Raw genomic sequence first — 9,124 nt, forward strand, 5'->3', positions numbered from 1 at the left:
TCTCAAGTTCTTGAGCCCGAAGCTGACAAAATGTATGTCCTTAAAGGTGTTCCTTGAGGTCTAAAATAGTCTCAAGTTAAGATGTTCTTTCTGCAAATAGCAATTGTACAAAGACTGACCTGCACTCTCATCTTACTAGATCATGGGAACTCCAGAATGCCTTTCCTGTCTGCTCATGGTCAAGTGGAATCACTACCAAGACACAAGAAACATGTGAAGGATATTGCAACAGCTGAGCCCATCATCACAACACGTGTACAACAGATTATCTGAGAACATATAAACAGTCAGAGGGAACATATAAGCAGACCAAACCAGAGATCCATCTTGCCTCATTTCTAATGACAAAACCCTGCCAACATCCCGGTACTGCAGAGCTCCTTGTCAGCCTCTTCCCCACAGACCTCATACACAAAGCAGGGTGAGCAGACTGCAGACAGACTGTCTCTAAAACAAACCTCAGGAATCTCCTCATACTCCATCCTCTCCATTTTCTTTCCTGTGCCCCACCACATTTTTACACAAGGAAAGATGGTAAGGAACCCCAGTAAGCTGCCCTGTAGGTGGAAACTCTTTGTGGAGCAGTGATTGTGGCCCTGTACAGTTCACAGGGTCCTTTAGAAGGTAGCTCTGGTGCACATGTGTTGAATATATCACAAACCTTTTGTAGAATACATCAAAAACCTTTACTGAGGTCTGGTTGTGCTCTGTCATCAATCATTTTAATGACATCCCCAAGGAATAACTGGTAGTAACTGAAGTTTTCTGTTGTTTTCCTTTAATACCTGTCTGATCTTTGTCGATGCATCACATCCGAAATCTCATTGAGTATTCTTTCAGCAGCCAATAGGTGCAAAAAAAAAAAACCTGGTACCAGCACATGAAAATGAACCATCATAGAAAACATTTTGCATGCCAACACAAGTGCATTGTTAAATTCAGAAATGCTGACTGAATCTTGGGACCAACCAATTCATTAAGACCAAGTGATATGCCAAGAGCTCCTTGGAAGAAGCTAAAAAACACTAAAGTTTTTTTGGATAAGCACATAAGGGACTTTAGTAGCCTAATGCAGAGGTGAATAAAAATAAAGTTTGAGTAAGACTGAAATTTTCTACTTAAACAAAGCAGATAAAGGGGATTGCAGTAATACTTTAAAAAAATTAGGAAACATCATCTTCTGCATAGGCTGTCTGGAAGTTTAAAATAACAATACAACAGCTACTTTCCCCTCTCCCTACATATTCAGGGAAGTAGAAATTTGTAGTTTTAGCAAATACATAAAGTTACATAGAAAAATATACCTGGTTACATCCCTCAGTTATTATAAAAAGAAAAACTTTTGATTCACCCTTTGAACACCAACACATAGTTGAAGTTCACAAAACTTAATTGTTCTAAAATGAAAATATGTCTAAAACACATTAACATTTCTTACCCTTTTATTTTTTTTAGTTCAATTAGTACAAATAATAGCCTGCCATGTGAAACAGTGACCAGATACCTCTTCTTTCCTTTTTGAGACAGTACCAGAGTTAACCAAAATCTACACAGTCTTATTACAATCATCATTACAATAGCTCTCTGAGAGGTTGTCATATTAAGGTATCCCTCATGAACAGGAAACCATCTATTCTTTAATAAATATTTGACAATTTCTTGTGAATATGACTCCTACAATATTTAATACAAAGGATTTACAAAGGTTTTGTATCTTTTCTGTCAAAACTGGAGTAAAATGAAATTATTGTATGTTTTCAGAGGGAGTACAAGAAATGCTTCCCTTGTCAAAATTCCTCTGCTAATCCTTATCTACTGCACGCTATACTAGTGGCTGTGGACCTTGCATAAAATTTTAGTGGAGATTACTGTGTTTAGTTATTGAAAAAGAATGTAGAACAATTCACATTCACCAAGCTCCTGAACTGTTAGCTGTTCAGTCTTATTGTGAATATTGCTGCTAAACTTGTCATTTAGGTGCATGCGGCTGCTGTATTTATACTGCACATATTTATAGAAATTTAATATTCAGGTTCTGAGAGCAAGATAGTTAAAAAATTTTAATGGAAATCTCAATCAGCTGGATTCTGAGTTTTTTTTAACAGTTATACGAACATAAACATTGGAATCAAATGCCAAGCATGCAGGGGTTTTTTATTTAAAATATATAACATGATTAACACTGTAGATACTATGAATTAATTCCAATTTCCAGGCTCATAATGTTGATTAAAGGTAGTTCTTTATAAATGCATTGATATTCCTTTATAAATTTCTGAGTAGTTGGAATTTCATTAGTTTAAATACATAGTATTTATGTTAGAATTATATAGAGAGAGAGTACTGTGTATTATAAGTCCATATTAAGTTATCATGGCCTTATTTTGTAATACATTAAAAATTTATATTATATTAGAAACATATTAGAAAGTTACCTGTCTTATTTTCAGGGGAAGGGAAGTACTTAATTAAGTATTATTTTTAAATAAAGATGAATAAATAAATAATAAACCAGTTAGTCAAAAACTAACATTCAACTTCTTTTGGTGCTATTGGTAACCAAAGTGCCAAAAGTCATTATAATCTTGGACTTCTAAGAAGGGAATTTTGAGTAAAAATGTTGACAAGTTATTACTGGGCTAGATAAAAGTGTCTTTTTAAACATTTAAATTTAGAAATACACCTGGTACTTTGCCTGGATGAACCAGCAAATATTTAATTTTTACTGAAATTTTCAGTTGATTAATGAAATTCTCTTTGTCGTCTTCATCTTTAACCTTAAGACAAATCCACAGGTTTTTAAAATCTGTTTTCCTGACTCGTTGGCTTACTGGAGTATCAATTTGATCAATAGAAAGATCAACTTAAATCTAAAGCACTTGTTTCTTCTCTGTATTTTCTTCAAATCTAAATAGCGATTTTGTTAATTATTGCAGGGATAGGTACAATTTGTCTCTGTTAGTGTTGCCTTTTTTTTTCCTTCTACAAAACATCCCTGCTTTTTCCCCTCCTCTCTTGTAAGCTTGGGTAAACACATCCCAGAAAACCATTCTGTTCACCTTTCCCACAATATACCTTTGCCATGAAATGCCCAAGATACTGCCCTTTGACATGAAGAGAAGCTGTAAGCTGTGATTGCTTAGCTCTCTGTCCTAAGTAATATTCTTTGCAGCTGAAACCTGTCTATTTAGCAGCACAAGAGGCACATATGCTCTGTGACACCCATTCATTACCTCTCTTGATCACCCTTTCATGGTTTAATCAGTCCATTTGTATTTGTTATTTAATATTGTATTTCTTTGGCAGTTGAGGTTTGGCCAGAATTCAGAGTAAAAACTGTGTAGAGAGTAAGAAGCTCATACTCCAATAATAAAAAAGGTTAAATGTTTTGATTATATGTTTTTCTTTTCTTTTTTTATTTTTTTTCCAGTAAGTGGACCATAACCACCAGAGGTGATTTATTACACTGCAGCAGACGCATGTGGGATTTCCATCTCACTAGGGCTTCTGCTCCCACATTCAGGAAATGCCAAACAAATAGGCCGTATCCTGTACTACCACATGCTTTCTCAGGCACAGGGAAAACCAAGAGAGCTGCAGAGCCACATTCAGGCTCCTTACACCGAGAAACTGTTGACACTCCTTTCTGAACTTTACCCTATATCTGATTTCACCTGGGGGAAGGCAGGCAGGCAAAGAGGGCTGCACAGAGGAGCTGAGGGTCAGACAGTGCAGAGAGAGGGTCCAGAGGAAAAGACATACAATTTGTTGGGGTTAAAAATATTAGGAAAGGTTGCGGTAAATTCAGATGAATGATAAACACCTGCCTTTGCGTGGAGAAGGATTAAAATGATCTGTGATACACAAATTATATCCTGTAGCTGTGGAGACAGAGTTGCCTGCACTGAGAAACGTTGAGCCTCTGCTTTCCAAAGGCTATGCATGTGTGCCACCACCTATACAGCTACAGAGAAGAAGCTGCCTTTTAGAAAAAAGGATTTTGGGTTCTGTTTCCTTTTAATCATAGGAAGAGCAATTGATAGCATATAGTATTAAGTGCTACTTCCTCTCCTCCTTTCTTGGCTCCTGTACAATAACCAGCTTGCAGTAGGGCAGCATATGGATCAACACTAAATTAAAAGGTTCAGCCAAAATAGTTTCTAGAGTCAAAAGTTATATCTATGAAAATAAAGAGTTGGCAGTGGAAGTGCTGACATAATTATAGCAAAGTAAGCAAACAATTCTATACTTAGAAGTATGTAAACTGATGTTTTTAAAACTACTTCCCTCCCTCTGGGAGACCAGGTTGCAGGGGTTCATATTAAACACAGAAATAGGGACTTTGGAGGCTCAGCTATCATTACTTTTGTGCAGAAACCTGAGTTTCTCTTACTTTAGTTTCATATTTACAGCACCACAGGGTTTATAGTGACACTCAAACCCAAAACAAATATATATGTATTTTTTAATCCCAAACTGAACGGAAAAACAGCATGTAGAGAAAGTAATAAGGTGTAGCTCAAGTCTAGTGTGAAAATGAACAAATCACAGGCAAGAATTTTTTTTCAAGCTTAGTTTCTGATGTGTTTGTGTTTTCTGATGAAAGCTGACAGGTAGAACAGTTTGCTTTTTAAGAGACTGATGGAGCCACAGGAAGACAGGTGACAGAAGCAAACAAAAACACCAGAAATATCAGATCTACCTGTCCTACTTAAAAGAAATTTTGTCAGAGGGCATGATCATATAGGGTTTTTTTTTGTTTGGTTGGTTTTTTTGATTATTTTTTTAATCTTTTTGGTGACTTTTTTAGCTTATGAGACAGCGATGGAGGAAAGAGGTTCCGTGTTCATTTCATGATTCAAATTTTGTGTTTCTTTGTTGCACTTCTTAATTAAGGAGGAAAAAATAATGGTATGTTTTGTGAGTGTGGTGAGACAGAGAGACACACACTGTAGACACATGAGCATGACTGTGAGTCTAAACTCCTGACACTAAGAAAGTAGAAAAGGTTTTAATGTGGGTCTAACTAATAATAGGAAATGAAGAAGCTGCCTTTTGTTCTGACATCCTTATAAGACGCTTCAGTAATAACTCTTCTTTAGAAAGGCTTCTCTTTCATCCCACAGAGACTTTGACACAAGGCAGAAGGATGTTATTCCTGAAAGCTCTATGTGACTTACTTGAAAATAGACAGAGGAGAGAACAAAGCTTTCTCCTTTAAACTCATAGGGGAATGTTAAGTAGCTTATTACAGATACACAGAACAGAGGGAGAAGAGTGCCTGAAAAGGCCTCTTTACCTGGCCCCAAAGGTTCAGACCCATGGCTTAAGAATTCTTTCTTCCCTCCCTAAATCACAAAAGACTGGTTTAAGATATCAGGAGAATACTGTTTTAATTAAAAAAAAGTAGTAAGAATGGTGAAAATATTTTCTTGAGATGCCTCTGAGCCATCCTCAGGCTTTCCTTTGCAGCATAAAAGACACATATATGGTTATAAAAGGTTGAAGTTCTCTCACTTTTTGTGCAATAACAAGAGTTCTGAAAGTGGGACTTTAAACCTATACAACCATTTGCTGCTCCAAGGACCAATAGTTTTGAACATAAGCAGGGAATTTTATTTATGAGTATTAATTTGAACCATACAAATATGTCCTCAGAACAACAGATCATTTAGACAGGTACCTGGTAAAGTAAATAAGAACATTACAAAAAAGATTTATTAGTCAATCGCCTGTATCAATAACAATCTCTCTATTTTTTGAGGATTATGTTGCCTGTCATCTCAGAGCTCCTGAAGGAACTAAATAGAACTTCAAAGCAGGGAGGGAGAATTTGGAGAGGAAAAGAAAGATGAGGAAAGGAAAAAACAAATAACTCATTAAAGTGGTCATTCAAGAAGACATAAATCAGTCCACAAATACAAATGTGAGGAATAGGGGTAGTGCAAGACTTGCTTTAATCCAAATACCATGAGATTTATAGATAGTATTATTTCTCTTGGCCTCAAATTATTTTGATATAAAGCATTAGACCTATACTGGCAAGGACCTGAGTCCTCAGTGTCAGTCACTATTCCAATACAAATGCAACAGCACTTTTTACCAAATCTTGTTTTTACCAAATCTTGTTTTACTACTATTTAATAGACTCTAATGTGTTCTCCACATTTATTTAGTACTTATTTACTTTAAAAATTTTTTACATCATCCCAACCAAAATACTGTTAAGTCCCACCAAAATTATATTCTGAAACTAATTCATTGTGCAATAGTTGCCCACAAAGTTCTAATATTGGTAACAGCCCCGGTACCTGTCTGCAACATTCAGAAGGTATTTTTGTATTCTTAGCAGTTGTCATGGATGGGGTGACAAATTTCACTTGTAGTAGAGAAGTAGCATGATATATGTTGATATAAACCAGTGATTTAAAAAAAATTGATAATAAATGTGACTGTTTAAACATGATTTGAAGGTAAGGTACATTTGATTATTTGCTATATAGGGAAGAGATTCAGACAAAACTGTCAGGGAGACTCTCTCATTGAGCCATAAGGTTCAGAAAGAACACCTTTATGTTCTAAACTCCTTCTCACAGTGGAGTATCATGCTGCTGGATTCAGATGAAGTCCCTGACTTGGTCAATGGTTTATGTCTAAAGGATTATATGTGCACAATCAATCCTTTATATCACCTAGCTAAGATTTCAAAGTTTAGCATGTTATCAATTATTTTCTGAGAATCTATTGCAACAAGGAATCTCTCAGCCTCAAGGAGCAACCTTGAGAGGCATCTCTGTTCAAGGGGAGATCCTGGTGTGCAGCCTGCTGCCATGCAGGAGAGCTCAGTGGGCCCTGGGCTTTACACTGTATATATAGAGTAAGATAGTTGATTTACAGTCGTATTTGCATACCAGCTATGCTTTGCATATACATGTTCAGCTAGCCCTTAGACATTGAAGAAGACTTATGGCCCTTAGCTATTGAGCAAGATTCAAGACCCTTAACTATTATTTGCTATCTGTAAGCCAGATGCAGCCATTACAACCACTACTGGTGGTTATTGCTCAAGGAGATAAAGGGGGGGAGGAGGATCACATGACCACACCAGTGCTACTGAATTTTCAAGCAACATACTTATGAACCAAGCTGACCCCCTCCAGGGACCCCCACTCCCAGTGCATCTTGTGCGATTTGCACTGTCCGGCATTTATTACCAAGAAAACACTGAATGAAATGGGAAGGAGGGGTCTCTTGGTTCAGTGAAATGTTTGGTCTAAGAATAAAGACATAAAGTTTTAAATTCTTTTTGAGTGGATGAAGGGGTTACATCCTGCTCCTGTATGTCACACATACATGCAGTGTCAGTATCTCCTGTTCAAAATGAATCTAGAGAATCTACACTGCTGTGTCTAAACATATTCCAAGACAAACCAAGTCATTGTAGTTGCTGAATTACAAGCAACTTGTATTCAGAGATCCTGTGGTTGGTATGCTAAATGGATTAATTATTCTCACAGATTATATTGATCCACATGTCCTCCCTGATCTCTCTCTCTCTGAAAAAAAAATTTATATATACTCCTACTTTAGAAGGATATAATGTATATCATTGGTTGAATTTATTAAGATAATTATTAATATTCTCTTTAGAAAGAAGAAGTTCAACTTTTCTACAATGTGAAAATATCTTTCCTTAAAACTTTAATTAATCTGACGAAAGAATTTTGACTGTTCAGATCCAGGATGCATTGCGTGTTTGCTGTCTATATCCTGACATAGGTTTGTCACTGATAATAACCTCTTACCTGACCTCTACTCTGAAATCCCTCTACCACCCTCACACAAAACTTTTACAAACAAGTTACATGGCTTTTGAGCCCAGGACGTCTCACAGCTTTGTATGGATCATGCCAAGTTTTTCTTTAAGGCCGTTTTTAATCCATTTCTTTTATAGCAGAAGTATAGCTGAGACCAAAGTATTAAATTTGTTTTCCTCTCCAGTGTCTTTTCACAATTGCCCAGGTTTCTGTTTTCTGTTTATAGAGCTTATTCTCTGAGCTCCAGTGCCCTGGAGGCCATCTGTGGGTTCACAGACAGCTGGTTAATCATTCCATTCAGCCAGTTCAGTTTTAATGGTCCTCGCTTCACCATATCTAAGGGTCTGCCTTGGTGCAGCATTACCTTGCCAAAGGAACATAGCCATGTTGTCATGTTAGTTCAGCAAATGCAACTGTGGGAAACTGCACTCTTCAGCAGCAGCAGCAGCAGCAGCAGCAGCATGAAAGCATATTGAAAAGCCTGGTAGAGTCAAGGTTTAAATGTAAAGCCACACGGCGATTTTAAAAACCTCAGGATATCTGTACAATGGTGAGCCCTTGTCTTCATCCCTCTTTAGTAAGGAGTTCAGACCCAACCTTCAACTCACAGCTAATTGTTGCGCATGGGAGGCCCTCTCAAAGGGTTAGCTAGTTGTTTTGCACAACAGGCAGGTTACAGACAGCATTCAAAAAAAAAAAAAATTGTGTAAAGAAAAGGCACTTAACCCCCGAAACAGTCCATTCTGCTGAGATTTGGCACCAGAGAAAGTACCCCTAATGCCATATTCTGACAGTCTGAAGGAGGGAAAACAGGCTCAGAGAGAAAATTGTAGCAAAATCAACCCAAAAACTGAAACTGCAGCTCAGTAAGCAGCCAATGCCCTAAATTGTTTCCATAAGGTAAACTGTGGGAAAACATTATAAGCTGTAGAATAAAGAAACTCAATGCAACCAGTAGAGAACAAACTCTATTCAGCTCAGCCTACAGCTTTACTTCTCTCCGATCCTCAGCAAGCTGTTTATTCAGCCATCAGTCTGAGGCTGCTCTGCACAGGTAGATAGTATTCCTCTCTAGGCTGCAAAATTTGACCCTTTTTCGGCTGCAGGTTAGTTCCAGAAGATTGCTCCCTGATGTTATCTGAACCCCTACAATAATGCTAGTAACAAATCCCTGTTTTTAGCTTGTTCTCTCCATTCCTCCAGTGATGCTAATGGTTTTCTTCCTAGCGAAATCTGAAATTCCTTCTGAAGTGCATGCAGGCCAGCAGTCTAACTAGCAGCAATGAGAAAAAGCCAATGCTTAAAAA

The sequence above is a fragment of the Corapipo altera genome, unplaced genomic scaffold (genome assembly GCF_003945725.1).
Source record: "Corapipo altera isolate COAL_440 unplaced genomic scaffold, ASM394572v1 22b, whole genome shotgun sequence".
Lineage (NCBI taxonomy): Eukaryota > Metazoa > Chordata > Aves > Passeriformes > Pipridae > Corapipo > Corapipo altera.